Raw genomic sequence first — 18,513 nt, forward strand, 5'->3', positions numbered from 1 at the left:
CTAAAACACTTATTCACTGATTCATGAAGACTCACATTTTATATACTTGATCCTGAGATAAGCACCTTTATACTGAAAACTTGACCTTTCAAAACACACACACACACACACACACACACCACTTCTTGGCTATGAAAATAATGGAAACATTTCAGCAGAAACAAGAATCCATCCTGGAGCTCCACCTACTCTGATACAAAATTATTCTGACTTGTCCACATTTTACTCCTTGACCCTGTGTTTATTCTACCAATGGCATACTAAAAGATACTGCTTTTACTGTTCCTTAATCGATGTTAATATAATAAAAATACATTTTTATTTATAATGCATTTCTATGTAAAATTCAACCTATGTAATCAGTATAGTAAAGACATACATACCTCCTCAACTATATATTAAGAGCACAAATGTCACTAAATCAGTCTTGATAATAAACAATTTGTTTTTCACCATCAAGAACTTAGGCGAGAATTTTACACAAGTGTCAGTTTCTAGCTTCTTTCATATTGCTGAAGCTAACAAGTAATGTTGATAACCAGTTCAAAGATGCCATCCTACATTTTAAGATGCCATGTTGTCATATCATGCATCAATATCAAAGCATCACACAAAACAGTGTGAAAATCCAAAAATCTCTGAGAAAGCAGCACGTGCAACACTAAAAAGATAGTCTACAGCAAAATGACCTCACAGCTTGGGGCTAGGTACTCAAAGAACTACCTCTCCCATACCATCCAGCCTGCCAGCTATAACCTTCCTCACGAGCCCTTTTATTCATGCCCCTGCCTTCAGAGTTCAGGTTGGTGGCAGCCAGAGGTAGGGCTTTTTCACAAGTGGCACCTCATCTATGAATTATCCTTCCCCTCCAATGTTTTATGTTTTTATTATCATCTTTTCCAAGTCATTTCAGTCAGGTCCCTGAGAAAGGCAGCATAATTTTTTAAAAATTAATTAAATAGTACTTAAGTAAGCCTGATCTCATCAGATTTCAGAAGCTAACCAGGGCCAGCCTTGGTTAGTAACTGGATAGGAGAACTCCAACAAAGACCAGGGTTGCATAGGCAGGCAATGGTAAACCACCTCTGTTAGTTTCTTGCCTTGAAAACCAAAGCAGGGGTTGCCATAAATCAGCTATGACTTGACAGCACTTTCCACCACCAACACTCCAGACTAGGAATATATGTGTACACAGAAGTCTAGAATTAATAAGTTCTTGAAACTAAACTGTTCAGACTCACTAAGCTTTCAATTCTTTGTAAAATGGAGGAATAGTCATGCATGCCTACCCATCAGAGACATAAGGAAGTGTGTAACACAATGGCTTACAAAGAGGCCCAATTTGTACAATTTTTCCTCCTCAAGAAAAATAAGCAAGAGGAAGAATAACTGTGCCCATCAGGACTGCTTTGCAGTACACACAGAGCCCTTGCATCACACATTGATTTATGAGAATGATGGGGAAGACTGACAATTGGATGAGAGTATGAACCAGCCTTTAGAGTATACTCTTATATGAAAACTCAAAAGATTTTTAAGCATGATAAACCAGTACGGTACTATGAATGGTAAAGTAATAGATCTTGCTTTTCTTGGATAAGAAACTGTTGCTTTAAACACAGTTAACACACTTGGTACACATCTTTTTTCCTGCAGAGTTGAGAAAAGAGTTTGCACTGCTTCAGGCTGGCATATATGGACAGCTTGCATAAGCATGTATATGCAATACAACAGACTAAATATAAATTTCATGACTGCGTGAAAAAAAAGAAACATTAAGACTTAATCTACGTATAAAGCACACCTCATGGATGTGGTAGAATGGGTTGTACTGGTTCAAACGGCAAGTGTTATCATCACATTTGAGTGCTCATCTGGGTTTAAAACAAACAGAAAGCAAACAAAATATCAGGCTGCAACCCACTCTTTGCTGTTCTTTTCCATTTGTAAGGAGCTTTTTTCCATGCAAGAGCATTCAATAACAGAATCCACCAGGGGCAGTCTGCAGTGATACAGTGCATCTTCTAGCACCTCAGCAGTTTACCACCTCATTCTCCTGCATATGTACACTAGGTCTTAACGATGACTATATGCATTAAGTAATAGTATTTCGGATAATTACTGGCCCCCCACAATTAGCAGGGCACACAATGGATCTACTCTATTATACTGTTGGGGAAGATCATCTGGAGGTGGGGGAGTTAAAGCATACTCTCTTCTCAGGGACAGATTGTTACCTTATAAGAGTTTAGACATACTATCTCTTCCTTCTAATGGAGTAGTGGAACCATTAAGATGGTACGCCCTAAGCACCTGTTAGCCAGGAGGCACCTGGCAATTTCCCCACCTCAACTACTGACAATTCTGTCAAGGTCTCTGACTCTGGAATAGGGAGATGGCCCAGGGTGTTAACACAATTGTCCCATCGTCCTCACCCCCCTAGACTGAGCCAAGAAATCTCCCTGGTTTACAAAGGAATTGATGGCAACGAAACCAGAAGAATGACAGCTAGAGTCCTGCTGGCAGAAAACTTGAAGCAAGGCTGATTGAACAAAGCATACAACCCATATTAGAGCAATAGTGGCAAAAAGGCAATATTTCTCTACTACCTTTGGAACAGCACATAAACATCCAGTTGAGCTGTTCTGTGTGGTTTGGGGGCTTTTACATCATAGTCACAAGGAATTGGACTTTAACCAGATGATAGCCTGTTGTGATCAATTAGCTACTTACTCTGCAGACAAAATTGTCAAGATCCACTCAGAGTGCTGGCATGGATGCATGGTCAGATGATGTACCTTTGGCATCTTCTTGTCTGGTTTATATTAGCTTGTGGAGCCTGAGGATGTGGACAACATCCTTGGAGAAGTAAGGCCTACTACCTCTGCTACCTTGCCCTTCCTGGCTGACAAAAGCTGCCAGAGGGGGACTGGCTGACTGGGTAAGGGGAGCAGTGAATGCTTCCTTGAGAGTGAGAGTTGTGGCATCCAAGCTAAAAGAGGCAGTAACTGGACCTGTTTTGAAAAAGCTCTTTATGAGCCTTATCATGTAGGAGAACTTCCAACCAGGCTCCAATCTTTCATTTCTGGGCAAGGCACTAGGGCAATGGATAGCTTCCCAGCTCCAGAAGCTCTTGGAAGAAACTGATTTTCTGGTCCCATTTCAATCTGGCTTCAGGTCAGAGTAAACAGAGACTGCTTTAGTCACCTTGGCTGATGACTTCCAGCAAGAGCATGACAGGGGAAGTATGTCCCTCCAAACCTGCTGGATCTCTCAGTGGCCTTCAATACTATCAACCATAATATTCTGCTGAGTCACCTCTCAGTACTGGGACTAAAGGACTGTATTCCAGTGGTTCAAGTCCTATCTGGGAGGTCAGTCTCAGAAGGTGGCGCCATTGGTTTGTGGGGTTCCACAAGGTCCAATAGTATCCCCCAGGTTATTTAATATCTACAGGAAACCATTGGGAGAGTTCATCAGGAGTTTTGGGCTGTAGTGTCACCAATATGCTGATGATACTCAGCCCTATCTTTCTTTTCCACCTAATTCTAAGGATGCTGTTGATGTTTTGAACCAGTTATTGGAGTCATCAATGGGCTTTAAGACTAACCAACTTTATTGTAGCATAAGCTTTCGAGAGCCACAGCTCTCCTCAGATGCATCTAATGAAGACAACTGTGGCTCTCAAAAGCTTATGCTACAATAAAGTTGGTTAGTCTTAATGGTGCTACTGGACTCTTTACTATTTTGCTACTACAGACTAACACGGCTAACTCCTCTGGATCAATGGCCTAGATGAGGATGAACAATGTGAACCTTAATCCTGACAAGACTGAGGTTCTCTATGTTAGTAGAAAGAAACTTGAGATTGCTCATCTTGAACAGGGTTATACTTCCCTTGAAGTCAGGTTCACAGCTTAGGAATGCTGCTCAGCACAGAAGTCACCTTAGAAAACCAGGTAGCTGCAGTGGTTTGGAGTTCTTTTGCCTAGCGTTGGTTGGTGCGCCAACTGCACCTGTTCCTGGCTTAGTCAGATCTAGCCACAGTGATCCAAGGCTTAGTTACCTCTAGATTGGACTAATGCAATGTATTCTACTTAAAGGCGCCCTTGAAGAGCGATCAGAAGCTGCAGCTGGACTGCTGATCAGGGCCAGCTATTGGGCGCATGTAACCCGAATATCACAGCAGTTACACCAGCTACTAATCCACTCACAAGTACAATTCAAGCTGTTGGTTTTGGCCTTTAAAGTACTACATGGTTGGGACCAGGGTATCTGAAGGACTGTCTTCTCAGTTCCTGCTCATGAATTAAGATCACAGAAAGAGGCCCTCCTGACTGTCCCATTAGCTAAGTATGTACATTTTCCATGGTAGAACAAAGAGAAAAGTGACCCATCTAGGAAGAGTGATACACAGGCAGAAAGATTTCCACATAACAGATCCTGGGAATGTGAGCAAATATGACTACAAAAATTCTTCCAAAACTTAGAAACCAGTGATATTTGCTGAGAACAAGATAGGAGAAATCTGATACCAGTTAGGTATCCCAGTATCCTTACGTAATACCAGTTACAAAGCTTCTTTTTCTTTTTTTAACATGCTACGGGTTTCTAGAAATTTTTGCATTTCTATGTACAATCAAGTGTTGCATGCATGAGCCTGTGGCTTGACTTTCTCAGTAGTTGGGACAAATATGGTTCCACTCACTGGACAGAGCCTGCACATGCAGATCCAGTAAGATGCTGACATACCTGCAGAGAGGGAGAACAGAACTTTCACCTTTCCCAAACAGATGACTGCTGCTGTGAAAGCTGACAGTGCCAACTATTATGGTTAGTATGTATGTACACAGTCACTGCACATGCTTATATCTGATCTGAACCCAGGGGAAACCAATTTTTTTTTAGTTTTATTAAATAAACAACTTTGAATTTTATTCTCCTTAATTTTTTAAAATGTGAAAATTGGTTTAACATTGAACCTATGTATAGTATCAACATACTCTACCATCCAGTCCTGCAGGTGACCAATAGCAGACAGGGCTAGACTTGCTAGAATCTGCAGGATTAGAACTCAAAAAACAAAAGATCCAAACGAGTGTGTATTCAAAAGTGAAATTCACAGTTACTGATACAAGGAGAGGGAGAGAGAGATCTGTGAACTTATAGTGCAATCCTATGCAGAGTTTGTGTGTTTAAACAGGAGTAACTGTGCTCTGTATTGCATGGTCAGCCAGCCAAAGGCAACTCTATACTATACTAAATATAGTATTCTAAACTATATTACTCATTGTAATAACATGTTTGATGACATAATTAAACAAAAATCATTTTTAAAAAAAAACTAAATGGAAGAAGCTGGGTGACAGAATTGTTTTAAAATCAGCATTAAAGGCCCAATTTAAAAATCAACCCAGATTTTACTGACACTAGCTCCTTGCATATTATCACCCCACTCCACCTAAGGAAACATTCATGGAAGTAAGCTTCTGTATACACATTGGTTCCTACAAGTGCATCAGAATGACTTTACAAGTGCATTCACCATCTATCCAGTTTATATTGAGTTCAGTGCAATACACATTCTGATGCATCTAGCTATATGCAAATTCTTGTTCAAACACAATTAGTGCTGCAAAGATGTAAATATGTGGAAATATACTGGCCAAATACCCTTTAGCTACATCACCTTTGTCCATATGAAGACTTGCTCTGTAAATTCCAAAAATAGATGTCTTCAATATATTATGGGATTTGAAATTTGAAACTGATTTCCAAGTGACACAATTTTTACTTAGCATTAGGATATATATTTCTGTGTTGGAAAGCAACAATGAAAAGCAACAATGAAGGATACAAAAATCCAGATGGGCCTAACAACAGGCATTTGTGTCACTGTAAAGCGTAGGAACCAATTTTTTTCTATCCAGTTTTCAGAAAACTTCATTAGCTCATAAATTTTGTCAAAAAAATCTTTTAACTATGACAAATTATGGAACTACAGCCCCAAAAGACTGATTCTTTGACAACCATCAGGAAACCAATTCCACTATAGTCAAAAGGAAGTGAGTTCCAGGTAGGAAGCTGGGTTGGTCTGCAGTAGTAGGATTTGGGTCCAGTGCCACCTTGGACAGCTTTGACCATTGAAAGCTTTTATCTTGAAAATCTTGTTAGTCTCTAAGGTGCACTGGACTCAAATCCTGCTGTTCAAATGGAAGTGAGCATCACTGATAAAGATTTCAGCATAGTATAGTTCACTCCTGGTTTTGTACTACCAAGAGCCAATTCACACAGCTGCTTTTTACAAGGCTTGCAAACTTTTTCATCTGCCCAGATACAATGTACTCATACAGCATTCTGATCACATAAATCAGTTCACTTTGAATAAAAATCAGTGGCATCCTCACAATAAGACATGAATATAACTTATCACAAGAATGCCAGCAGCAGTGCTCTTGATGAAGCGATTCACATGACCCCTTGCCTATTCAAACCTAGCAAAGAGATCTGAGCAAATTTTTTTAAAACCTCAAATTTTCAGTCACGTGACACCCCAGAATCCGCACCATAATGAAAACATGCCCACCACATTTTTATTTCAGTTTATATTTCTCAAGTAATTTCTAGCATCTTGCATATGAAGTGATTTGTATTAATTTATTAACAAATAGTAAGTGCAGAGAAAGAATGAATGTGTACATGCCTTCATTTTGTTAATTGTAAATTTGCTACGGCCAATGGCTAATTGCAATAAACTTACAACTACATCCCTTCATAGTAATTAAAATCCTACTCACTTGACTGGCTTGCCTTTAAGACAGTGCCAGACTAGTAACACAGTTACTCAGAATTAAAACTATTGCTCTCAATGGAATTTATTTCTTATTCTGAGGACCACCCCCCTAAAAAAATCTAAACTTGGTAACTGATTCCCCCCCCCATTTTTTCCTATTCATCTACACTTGTCCAACAATTTTTGACTGGCTTTTAAAACTAAGGGTGATAACCTTTATGCACACCAGCAAAAGGTATTGGTCTTTTCTTGTGATTAAAGAACAGCAGGAATGTTCTACACCTCCAAAAATTCTAAATACCGTCTATAAAAATTCCAATATTTGATATATAGAGAATACTAAATCTCTCTGGATGCAAAATACATATTCAGTTGACCTGCTGTTACTACTTTTACTTTATGCTGCTTTTGTTAGACATTCTATTAAAAATACACACCTGAACATTACCAAACTTTTAAGCTTTTCATTAAATATGAGACAATTTTCAGAGATTTGAGAAATGTCAGCCAGTCCAAGGCCTAACATTCAGAGAGCATTTATGCTACAATCTTGAATTCAGTACAGAGCAAGCATAACTCGCATCCTTCAATACATTCACCTCCCCCTCCCTACATTCTTTTTTACAAAACCACTCTCACCTATCTGGAAACTGTCAACATATAAGCTCATACCTAAAAACCTGCACTAGGAGCACGTGAAGGCCCAAAATTCATGGTCACACAAGAAGAGGAAATTATTTCATTCTTTTTAAAATAGCACATTATTAGTTTAGCAATTATATAACTAAATGACAAAGATTTTTAATGGTTTACACAAAATGCATAATTGGGCAAAAGACATCACATCCTCTGGAAATACTCTGCTATCTGGTTTGGACAACCTTCTTTGCACAGAAGGGGGGGATTGAAAGAAATGGAGGAAAATAAGAAATAAAAGTGTTTCAGCTGGATACATTGTCTTTGTTTAATAAGTTGACATTTCAGTCGCATTTTTTTAAAAAAAACTTAAACTGAATCACAACGTACTTCTTAAGCTCTAACGTCTTGTATCAAACGTATTATCCCACACACTCAAACAAAAGACATTCCTGACAACAACGGCTGGAGTGGTTTTTTGTTAAAAGTCTTATACCACAGGTCATTCTTCTTTTATCATGCAATAGGTGTGACATCCGATGCATAAAAAAATTAACATTCAACCTATAGTATAAAACATGCAAAATGTCTCCTTCGATCCCACCCGTTCTTCTCCTTTAGAAAATAACCCTGCGACGACAGTACACCAACACACATACACAGAAACCAAGCCAATTAATATGGCAACAGTTATGCAGCCCAGCAAGCAAGCGATCACCCTTCTTCTCCCTTTCCTCCGCCCTGTACAAGAACACCCCCAACCTTATTTTTTTTCCAGGGTAATCGTTCAAGCCTCCATTACGGAAAAAGGAAGTAAAGAAGGAAAAGAGGAATCCCTACCACGATTAATTCCCAGTCCTTTTAGACAATGGTGCTTCCTACCTCCGATATGACAACATTTTTACACTAGGCCCCGGACCAACATGCACAGGGAGAGAGAACTGAAACCTTCACACATGCAAGAAAGGCGAAGACTACTCTGCTCCCAGCAGCTGCAGCCTGACACCAGGAGCAAATATTTCTGCGTTTTACTGGGGGAGGGGGGCGAAATAAAGGAAGCAAGTGGGGGGGGGGAATCAAATAAATGGCTGGTCATCTATCCCGAAAGAAATTTCTTTATGTAGCAGATCTGATAATTTATCTCTTCTATTCCGCCCCACAACCCCTCCTTGCTCTTTCCTTCGGGGCCCGGGTAACCAAAGCCACATTGAATGCAAACTGCGCAGCAAAAACACTGGGGCAGGGCGAGGGAGGAGAGAGAGGAAGAGGAAAGGGAGGGGGAGCAGCTCTTGTCTCCATGAGACACCATGACAAAAAGAAGAGAGGGGCAGGAGACTGAGGAAGAGGGGGAGGAAGATAATGAAAGGAAAGGTGTCAACACAAGTTACTGGGATACACCGTGTCCCGGACACAGGGGGGAGCATTCTCCTCCCATGGCAGAACGAGGACATGGGCCTCTCTCTCGTCTCTCCCTGGGGATCCGAGAGGGGGCGCTGTATTCACTGCCCCCCCCCCCGTACCTGGGAAGGACCCACAACGCGCTTCTCCAGCCACCCTCCGCAGCCCACCCACACCATCCCTCCGCAGGGCCCGAGCCAAACAAAGCGCGGCCTGTACGCCTAAAGGGGGGGAGAAAGAAGGCGGCAGTTTTGGCTTGCCATGTTTCCCGGCCCCGCCCGGTTCTTCCTCCGCCTCATGGCCGTCCTTGGCCCCTTCTCGCCCTCTCCCGTCCTTACCCCGTTCCCCGGCGGCGGCGGCGGCGGCGGCTGCTGCGGCGGCAGCTGCGGCGTTGTTGTTGTTTCTCTCCGGCGGTGGCGGCGGCGGCGGCGGCAGTTGCAGGGGTTGTTGCTGCTGCTGAGGCGGCTGAGCAGGAGGAGGTGGCGGCGGCGGAGGCGGCTGCTGCACCGGGCGCGGCCTGGACACTCGCCTGGGTCTCCTGTTGGCGGCTCGGACCGAGTTCATTTGCCGGCTCGGTCGGGGGGAGGAGAGGGGGTCGCTCCTCCGGCACCGGCACTGCCTCGGGCGGTTGGGGGAGAGGAGAGACCCCGGCTCAGGGGACCGGCCCGGCGGAGCTCGCGCAGGGGAAGAGTCGCCTTCTCCTCAGCTACCGCTTGGGTCGCTCCTTCGCCGGCGGCAGTTAAATGAGGGGATGCTCGTGCCACCGTTCCCCCCTCCCTCTCCGAGCACGAGCGAGCGCGCGCGAGTTTCTTCTCTCCCTCCCTCCCCAACCCCCCCGGCCAGCGTCTCTCTCTCTCTCTGTCTCGGGAGCCACCCGCAACCCCCAGTGCCGGCTCCGGCTTAAGCCCGTCGCCGCTCTGTGGCAGGAGGAGCCATTGACACTGCCAGAGAGCTCGAGGGGAAGGGGAGGGAGACACCCCTTCACACAGACACACACACACACACACACAACGGGTAAGGCGGGCCGCTCAGGCTCGGCCAATCCGCGGCTCTCACACGGAGGAGGCACCGCGGCTCGACCAATCGCGGCCACGCTTACAGACGGCGTCCGAGGGGTGGCTGGTACTGAGAAGGAGGGCGGCTGAGGCGGAGAGTGACTTATGGGAGGGGAGCAATCGGGTGGGGTGGCTGGAGGAGGCCGCATGGGGGGAGCGTGGGAGGGAGAAGAGAGGATATAAATGGCCGAGCAAAGCTAGGATGAAGGACCAGAGAGGTTTAGCTGAGGGAAGGGTTAGTTGGGGTAATTCAAGTTTGGTTTAGGAGTGGGGTGGGGGGATAGGAAGGTACTAGCGCTGAGGCCATGAAGGGTTAATTCCACATAGGGTTAAGGTGGCTCGAATTGTGGACCGAAGTATAACGAACGTGCCATCCAGCCGCATCCAGCTCATGACGGCCCCTTCCATGGGGAGTTCCGGGCGTGAGATGAGTAGAAGTGGTTTGCCACCGGCTTCTTCCGCGTAGCGATCCCTAGTCTTCCTTAGTGGTCTTCTATTCAAGTACTGTCCGTCCCCGCTTAGTTCCCAAGTTCTGACTAGCTCGGCCCAAACTGGGCTGAGGATGTTCCTCAGCAAAAGCTACAGAAAGGTTCTGGGACTGGGATCAGTTGTGCAAAGAAGTAATAGATCTTCGGTGTAAATGATTTCCCAGTGCACTTTTTTTAGGGGCTGGGCGGGGGATGGAGAAATGTTAAAGAAAGGGAATGTAGGGCGGGAGTAATAATATTAATAATTATTCTGATGATCTCATGGAGAGAGATGAATCAGTTCCTGAGTCGAGAAAAAGGCGCGCGCGCATGCAGGCAAATTCTGAAAGAGGGAAGCGGGTTTGAAACCTCTTGCTGGGTCCTTCTGCCGAGAACCGGCGCCTTCCTCTCACGTCTGCGGTGGCATCTGGGAACTGATGGAAGCCTCTGATTTGTGTGGGTATCAACCAACTGTGAAAAACAGCTGCCCAAGCTGCAACCGTGGTGGGGAAACGCTGCAGCCCTTCAGCGAAGGTAGAGTGGAGGGTGGGTGTGAGGAAAGAGCGTGAAACGCATGGATGAGAATGACCATCTGTATGTATCCTGTACCTTGGTATAAAGTGGTATACTTGCCCCCAGCTGTTTCTCGCTCTATACGTGGGGAGATTGATCGCTGCTTTCTATTGCTGCCCTGCTTCTTCTGTCTCTGCTTGTGTTTTTGTTTGTTGCTTCTGTGAAAATATTGCCCCCTTTTGATATTGACCTGCCATCGCTATATATTTTGAATGCACGAGTTGCCACTTTCAACCAAATTAACCCAGAAAACACTGCTGGGATGAATTAGTTTCCCCAATTATAATTTTTGGGTAGAGTTCATTGTAAAGTGACTCTAAAACTGTTTCATCTTAGGACATTCTCTCATGTACAGTAATAAACAATGCCGCCAAAGTATAGATACTTATCACTTATATTTTAATATAGCTTTTTAAAAAAGCATTTGGGTAGAAAATGAACCAAAAATGATCTATGCATTTTGCTATTCTGTTTTTTTTAACCCAGTGGGGTACTAGAAATAACTCACTGGGATACTTTTTCTCAGCAATGAGTTTATTAAGAAAACTGTTCCTGAGTGCTGTTTTTAAGTGCTCTGGGGAGATACAGCCCTTCATGATGATCACAAACAAACAAAAACCCTTCGTAGAATATTTTTACCCAATATACATGGGGAATTTGGTTTGGGATGAAAACAGATCCCAAATGCAATATGTGTAAGCTTTTTTCAGAAGATGTCTTGAAGGTTTTAAACAACAGGTTTGAAAATATAGAAGGTTAAATAGAAGGGCCTGTCCAGGTAATCAAAAATGCAGTTTTCTCCCAAGTTATGAACCTTTTTGTTTTTACTTATTATTGTTATTATTTATGTCATTTATAGTCCAACTTTCTCACTGAGAGTGTGTGCTACTAAACTCAGTTGGCTTTATTTCTGAATACAGCTGCAACATTTAGTTGGTTTTAAATGTGTATTTGATAGTCATAAACAGAATTTTAAAAAGTGGTTTAAATATGCACAACTCCATGGGGGACATTCACTACCATAGAAGATGCATTCCTTTTCTTTCACATAAATAGCAGTACTGCTTCTGGGCTGGCACCTGTGTGAATCATCTAAGATATGTTTTCCATATAGAAGGGGAGATAATTCTAAAAAAAAAATAAGATTAAGATATTTTAGATTTCTACAATCCTGATCTTATTACATTGCTTATTGGATGTCCTATCCTACTGATTGTATTATTTTACAATGAGACCTTGAGTCTCAGTGAAAAATGTGGACTATTAATAACAAATTAATTCATTCTATGTTGGACAGATTTTTTTTTTAAAGTTTACAGATCAGTTAAATGTCAGGGCATTATTAGGGGAGGAAAAGCTAGTTTCACTGTCTTGTTTTTTTATCAGTGCATTTGATATATTGGATGAGGTACAATAAAACTTTTTTTAAAAAATCCAGAAAATGTGCAGTGGAGAATATATTATCCATTGTTACTGAAGATACTGACATTCTCTGCACAAAATGCACAAGTGCTATGGCCACACTAGCTGAGATTATGGGGACAAACTTATGTGTTCTTAGTGGTTAGCATTGCATCATTATATGTGCTACAACTGAAATGTTGTCATGAGAAAAGAAGTATAGATTCCATACAGGAGACTAACATCCTGTGTGTGTGTCTGCTGACCGAATGGAAAAGGCTAGAAAAGCCCTTGGTCTCCCTCAGTATGAGAGTGTGCTGTCCCATCTTAATGGCAGATAAGGAAGTTACAGTGCAACATTCAACTAACGTGCTTGGGCCCAAGTAAGAGGATGTAATTACCTCCCCTGCCATAAAGGACAGCTATCTCAATGTCTGCTTGCCATAACTCTTTAAGGAAGTTTCCGCATTCCAAAAATGAATACCCTTGAGTCCAAGAAGGTAGGAACAAACATGGAATGATCATAGCACTCTGGCTGCTGTTCAGACTAGAATGGAGTAGAGAGACCTTAGCCTGGCCAGCAAGTCGGCAGCTGTATTTTAAACAGAAATAATAAAGATCTCCTTTACCTCATGGTATTGGTGTGAAAGACTGTCAATCACACTGAACTGTAATAAAGTGCATTACTATCAGATGCATGTATAGCACATGGGCTAAAAGAAATAAAAGTAATTGTTTTCCATATTGTATCAGAATACTATGTATTCTGTAGCACAGTGGTTAAGTGGTTCTACTGCAAATCAGCACTCTACTGACTCAAATCCCACTACTGCCATGAGCTTAGTAGGTGGCCTTGGGTAAGCCACTCCTCTCAGCCCCAGCTCCCAAGCTGTATTGTGAGAATAATAATAACACTAACTTGTTCACTGCTCTGGGTGAGGCACTAATCTGTCTAGAAGAGCGGTATATAAGCACAGTTGTTGTGATGATAATGATGTCTCATGACATTCTTACCCAACTTTCAAATGATGATTTCAATCTGTGTAGCCCGAATAACAATATGAAGTTGTATCGGGATTCATTTCAGCCACTGAAGTTAAAGAAGTATGGCTCTGAGCATAGAGATCCATCCGTGTGTGTGGTGCTTTACAGAATTCATGTTGAAGAACTAGCAATCTAAAATGTGTAAGGTAGACAGCAAAAGAAAGGCAGATGGAGATAAATGAGAAGAAGAAATGTTTGTGACAGTAACATATGCTTGGTCTTACCTTCAACAGTGTGAAGGGGCATTGTGTAAGTCTTCATGGAAAAGGCTGGTTATGAGGAATTGAGAGAGGTGACATTGTGCAGGTATTCTGGGACACAGTTCCAGGTATATGGGGCAGCAAGGGAGAAAGGTTGAGTTATTTGAGGAAGCAGGATTCCTCTGGAAAACTATGGCTGGTAGAGTGGAAGAGTTGGAGGAATGAAGGCAGGGTTGTTTGGTACCCATAGCAGATTGTTAAGGAGGACCAGGCTATGGAGGGTTTTAAACAAGAATAAGAGGTTTGTTCGGCATCCAGAAAACAAAAACCCATTGTGAGGATTTTAAGGAGGCACAGCTTATGGAAATCATATGTACAATGGAAGACAAGTTATGTACAAATATAATAAATGTTGGTTTGTAGCCAATCAATCAAGTATTTAAGATTTACCAACTTGGAGAAATGGGATACGGCTATCTGATATATTATGTTGCCCAGAAGATCATTCATCGCTATTGCCACTTCTTTTTCTCTCCTATGATGTGATCTCTAGAGATGCATCAGAATATGGGATCCTTTTTCTCCCTCTCTGTTGCAGCCAACGCTTGTTGTGGGGGTGAGAATACAATTACAGTTCCTGCATCCATAAAACTCCCCTTACTTCCCAGCACAGATATGGATTCTATGGGTCTGGTTGTCTGTCTGCTTACTTTGATTCATGCATAAGGCCAATTTAAAGAATGGAATTTATTCCATTGTATTTGTTTGTTTTTCAAATGTCTTATAAACAACTGTTCATTGAACAAAAGCCATGTTCTTATGTTTTGTACCTACTTCCTCTCTATCTTCCGGTCAGTGTCTGGTGGCTCACTAACTGCAAGGTCTCTTTTTTGTCTTTCCTTTACATTTTAGCAAATCCATACAGAGGGAGAAAAGAACAGGGAATCTCAAGAAAATAAATAATGAACCTGTAACTTGACCTTTAGGTACAGAGTCCCACTAACTTCACTGAGATTCTGAAAATGTTAAATATTTTTAATTTGTAGAAATTGAGATTAACAGAGTGAATGAAAGAGTTTATAATACCATCTTTATAAGGCTATGTTGGGATCTCCAGCCCCTTGATCGCATTCTTCTCTGTTGCAGGTGTGCACATTGAAAGCCCTATGAGAGTAAGAAATTTCCTTTGCTCATATCACAATTGATAGGAATCTTGAAGGAACTGGAAGCGATGCATGGGATGGAAGCAAACTTGCCCTGCTGTGATGTGATATTGTGGTTAGACTGTTGGGGGCCATGTTCAGATCCCCACTGTACCATGGAAGCTCCCTGTGTGAACTCGAACCGGTCACACTCTCACAGCCTAAGCAACCTCACTGAGTAGGGTCTTTTGAGGATAAAATGGAAGAGGAGAGAATTATGTTGAAAGTAGACATGGGCACGAACAGCATTACGAACTAAAAAAACCCACGAACAGCCCATTAGTCTTTTCATGAGGCCCCATTCTAAACAAATAAGTGGTTGTTGCAAACCTCCTTGGTTGCCTTCGTCAGCCGTTCGTCAAGCCAGACAGTCTGGCACCTGCAATCAATTCTCTTGGCAACTGGAGGCAGGGACTGACTCTGTCTGAACTCCTTCTGGCTTTCCTTCTGGCTTTAACCCTTCAAAGTACTTCCAGCAGAGAGTCCCGTTTTTGCCACTGTGAAGAGAAAATGACAGCCAAGGGGGAGACCCGTGGATCATTCCCAGGGTGCAATTTCTCTGAAACTTGGGGGGGTCTTCAAAGGACAGTGAGGACTATGTCCCCTGCAAATTTGGTGGGTATTGGACATTGGGAAGGTCAGTTGGTAACCCCTCAAACTAGCTGCTAGCAGACACTGCTGTTTTTGCCAGGACAGGGCCCTTTAAACTATCAGCTGGCAGGCGGCAGGGGGGAATCCCCCCCTGCCGCCTGCCAGCTGATAGCTTAAAGAGATATTTAAAGAGCCAGGTAAGTGGGTTTGAGAGGAGGGGGGATAACGGGGGGGTTGGGGATGGGGGTGGTGGTTCTGGCCCCAACGAACATGTTCGGGAACAGTTCATGTTTGTCCATGTTCATTGTTCGTTGTTCGTGGATGGCAACGAACGACGAACAGGGTGTTCAGGGTTTTTTTCCGTTCATGCCCATGTCTAGTTGAAAGTTTCTTTGAGTCCCCATTAGAGAAAGATGCAGAGTATAAATATTTATTTAGATATCTATGAGCTGTTCCACTACAGTTTTTTTCCATGGATCATACCAGGGCTGGCCCAACCTTCCCTCTTGATGGGCTGGTACAACTTGGCATGGAAAGAGCCCCTTCCCCCTCTCCTGCCTGTTTCCCCTGACATGGCCTGTCAAAGTGATAGACACTTCAGTGAAATGTGTGTAAATTTATTGTGTACTGAGAAAAGTGACATTGCTGGAATAAGAGCTAACATGAATCCTCTCCTGTTTTTAAGTGTTGATTTTATTGCTTTGTTTCAATTTTGAATTGAATTTTATTGAATCTTTATCTGTATCCTTAGCCCTACAAGGGACCTGTAGGCCAAAAAACAGTTCATCAAAAATGAAAATAATTGTTGAGGGTTCAGTAGCTTGTAATAAAGCAAGAAAATGTATTTTGGACATCTTGAAGATGGGACTTGGATGGAGAATCAGATAAATTTAGCAATGTAAATTAAGTAACCAGTACTTTTTATAGGCAATGAAAAGGAGACTAGAGATGCAAAAATGGTTTAATTTTATCTTAAGAAAGGAAGTCTATCAGGCACAACCCTACAAAAAATGGCAACAAAAATGTGAAACAGTAATTACGTAGAATGGAATCTGATTTGGAACTCGAGATTATTCAAATCACAAGCCATTAACATTAACCTCCAATCATATACAGTTCTTATGGTATCTTACTCCACAAAAACGTTCCAAAATCCATTCCAAAAACCCATCTTTGTGTTGGAAGCAATGTGGAAAATTAGGTGATTGCGCTCATTGTTGGTGGAAGTGCCAATATGTAGCAGATTTTTGGAACAAGATTCTATCTCAAATTGAGCTCATAACAAACTACAAAATACCTTTGAAACCAGAAATTATCTTTTTAGATATGTGGAGGGATCAGAAGATCCCTTCTATTAGGAAAGATATAATAACAACACTTATCTTTGCAGCCAAAACTTCACTGGCATTACATTGGAAATCAAAGTCAATTCCCTCTATTAACACCTGGTTCAATAAAATTTGGGACCTTTTACTGATGGAGAAAATAACTGAAAAGTTATACTTATAATCCAACCCCACAGGTATTTCAAACTTCTAAGAAAGGTTCCCATTTGGCATAGAATTTTTGTCTAAAAATAACCTTTTATTAACAAAATTAAGATATCAAGAAGCTGTCAAAATGGAAATGTGGAGACTGTGGTAAATCCTATTGAAAGAAATGTTTATTGAAAATATTTCTGTTATAACTATGGATCTCTTGAAATGTGACTTTGTACAGACAACAGTTAATTTTTACAGATACAAAGATATCTTTGTAGTTGTAATTTGTAATGGTTTGTAAGATTTGTAAGTTTTGTTTGTATAAAATTCTTAATTAAAGAAAAAGGAGGGGTGAGGCTTTCAAATGGGCTGTGGTTTTTTGTGTATATGGTTCATTGAGGATGGAGGAAGAAGGGCTCTACAGGAAGCTTCCATCTACTCCTACCTCTCCAAGAGATGTTCATGCATCTGGTGTGGATGTCCAGGTACAGTTTGGTAACTCTCAAAGGATAATCAGATATTAGACTTTTTCCTTTTCTTTCTTTTTATTAGCTGCTAAGCCTAATGCATTGTTTATCCTATATATCTTTGTGCTCTTTGTCATATTCTACCGTAGTACAATAAAGATCTTTCTTCGGTTTTAAAAAAAAAGGAAGTCTTAAATTGCCGCAACAATGTTTGATAAAACTTGTATCCACAACTGTTTGTAATTTAAAGCAACCTATTAATAGTTCTTGTTACAGTTTTAGTTTCTATTTTTATTAATTTCCCTTGGGTGCCAATTTATGAAGCAAATACAAGAAAACCAGTGCAAAAGCATTAATAATATCACTAAAGCACATTAAGAATCATGTTTACTTAGACCTCCATGTTCACAACAGTCCTTTATCTGTCATCAAATGAACAAACTTAGGATCAAGGCACACATGTACTGGGAAGGAAGTCCCACTGAACTCCGCTGAATAGTAAATATAGGATTGGGTTGCAAATTACTCAAAATATTAATCAGCTAGAAACTAGAAATAAAATAATAAGCTTGCACAAAGGATTTTGTCTGCACAGGGGAAAAAACCACAGCAAACCTGGACAAAAATCGACTGTAACTGGTGCAGCCTTTCACTGTGCAGAATGAAATATAGTTTGGGAAGCATTTTGGAGACTGATTTAGGTTATTTTGACCGTGCATGCAGAACCCTGGAGAAAAATCAATGCACTATGGGGCCATAACTGATGAAAAAGCCGTGTGTGGAAAAGACTGTGTATTTCTTTAAGAAAAGAGTGCCATTGAGATATGAGACTTCTTGTGAGGTTTTGGTAGCCATTTTGTGATTTGCTAAGCAACTGGCAACCATCATTGCTGAAGATTTTAAGCCTCAATTAGTGCCAGCACAGAGGAGAGTAGAGGGAAACAGATTAAAAAGGAGTCAAAGACAGGAGGGAAGGAAAGTAATGGGAGGAGAAAAAATAGCAGAAAGGGAAAGCTGACAATGAACAGAAAAAGGTGAGTGAGGAGAGCAGATGCTGCTGTGGGGGACAGGGAAGGGAAGGAAGGAAGGAAAAGGGAGAGAAGGAAAAGAAAGGCTGCATGCTCTGCCAGGGGGATGCAAAGAGAGGGGAGACAAGGAGATGAGATCTCCCCCTTCAAGTCCTTGTGGGTCCTCCACTTCTAAAG

The 18,513-nt window shown here is 41.9% G+C and overlaps 1 long non-coding RNA gene across 1 annotated transcript; it reads left to right on the plus strand.

Moving 5' to 3' along the window:
• The first annotated feature begins 10,106 nt into the window (after positions 1-10,106).
• On the plus strand, positions 10,107-15,460 carry LOC129337088 (uncharacterized). The gene is made up of 3 exons (XR_008597771.1): positions 10,107-10,883; positions 14,480-14,553; positions 14,714-15,460. It is a non-coding gene; the product is annotated as an uncharacterized LOC129337088 (long non-coding RNA).
• The last annotated feature ends 3,053 nt before the right edge of the window (positions 15,461-18,513 follow it).

Source organism: Eublepharis macularius, chromosome 1 (genome assembly GCF_028583425.1).
Source record: "Eublepharis macularius isolate TG4126 chromosome 1, MPM_Emac_v1.0, whole genome shotgun sequence".
In the NCBI taxonomy this organism is placed as follows: Eukaryota; Metazoa; Chordata; class Lepidosauria; order Squamata; family Eublepharidae; genus Eublepharis; species Eublepharis macularius.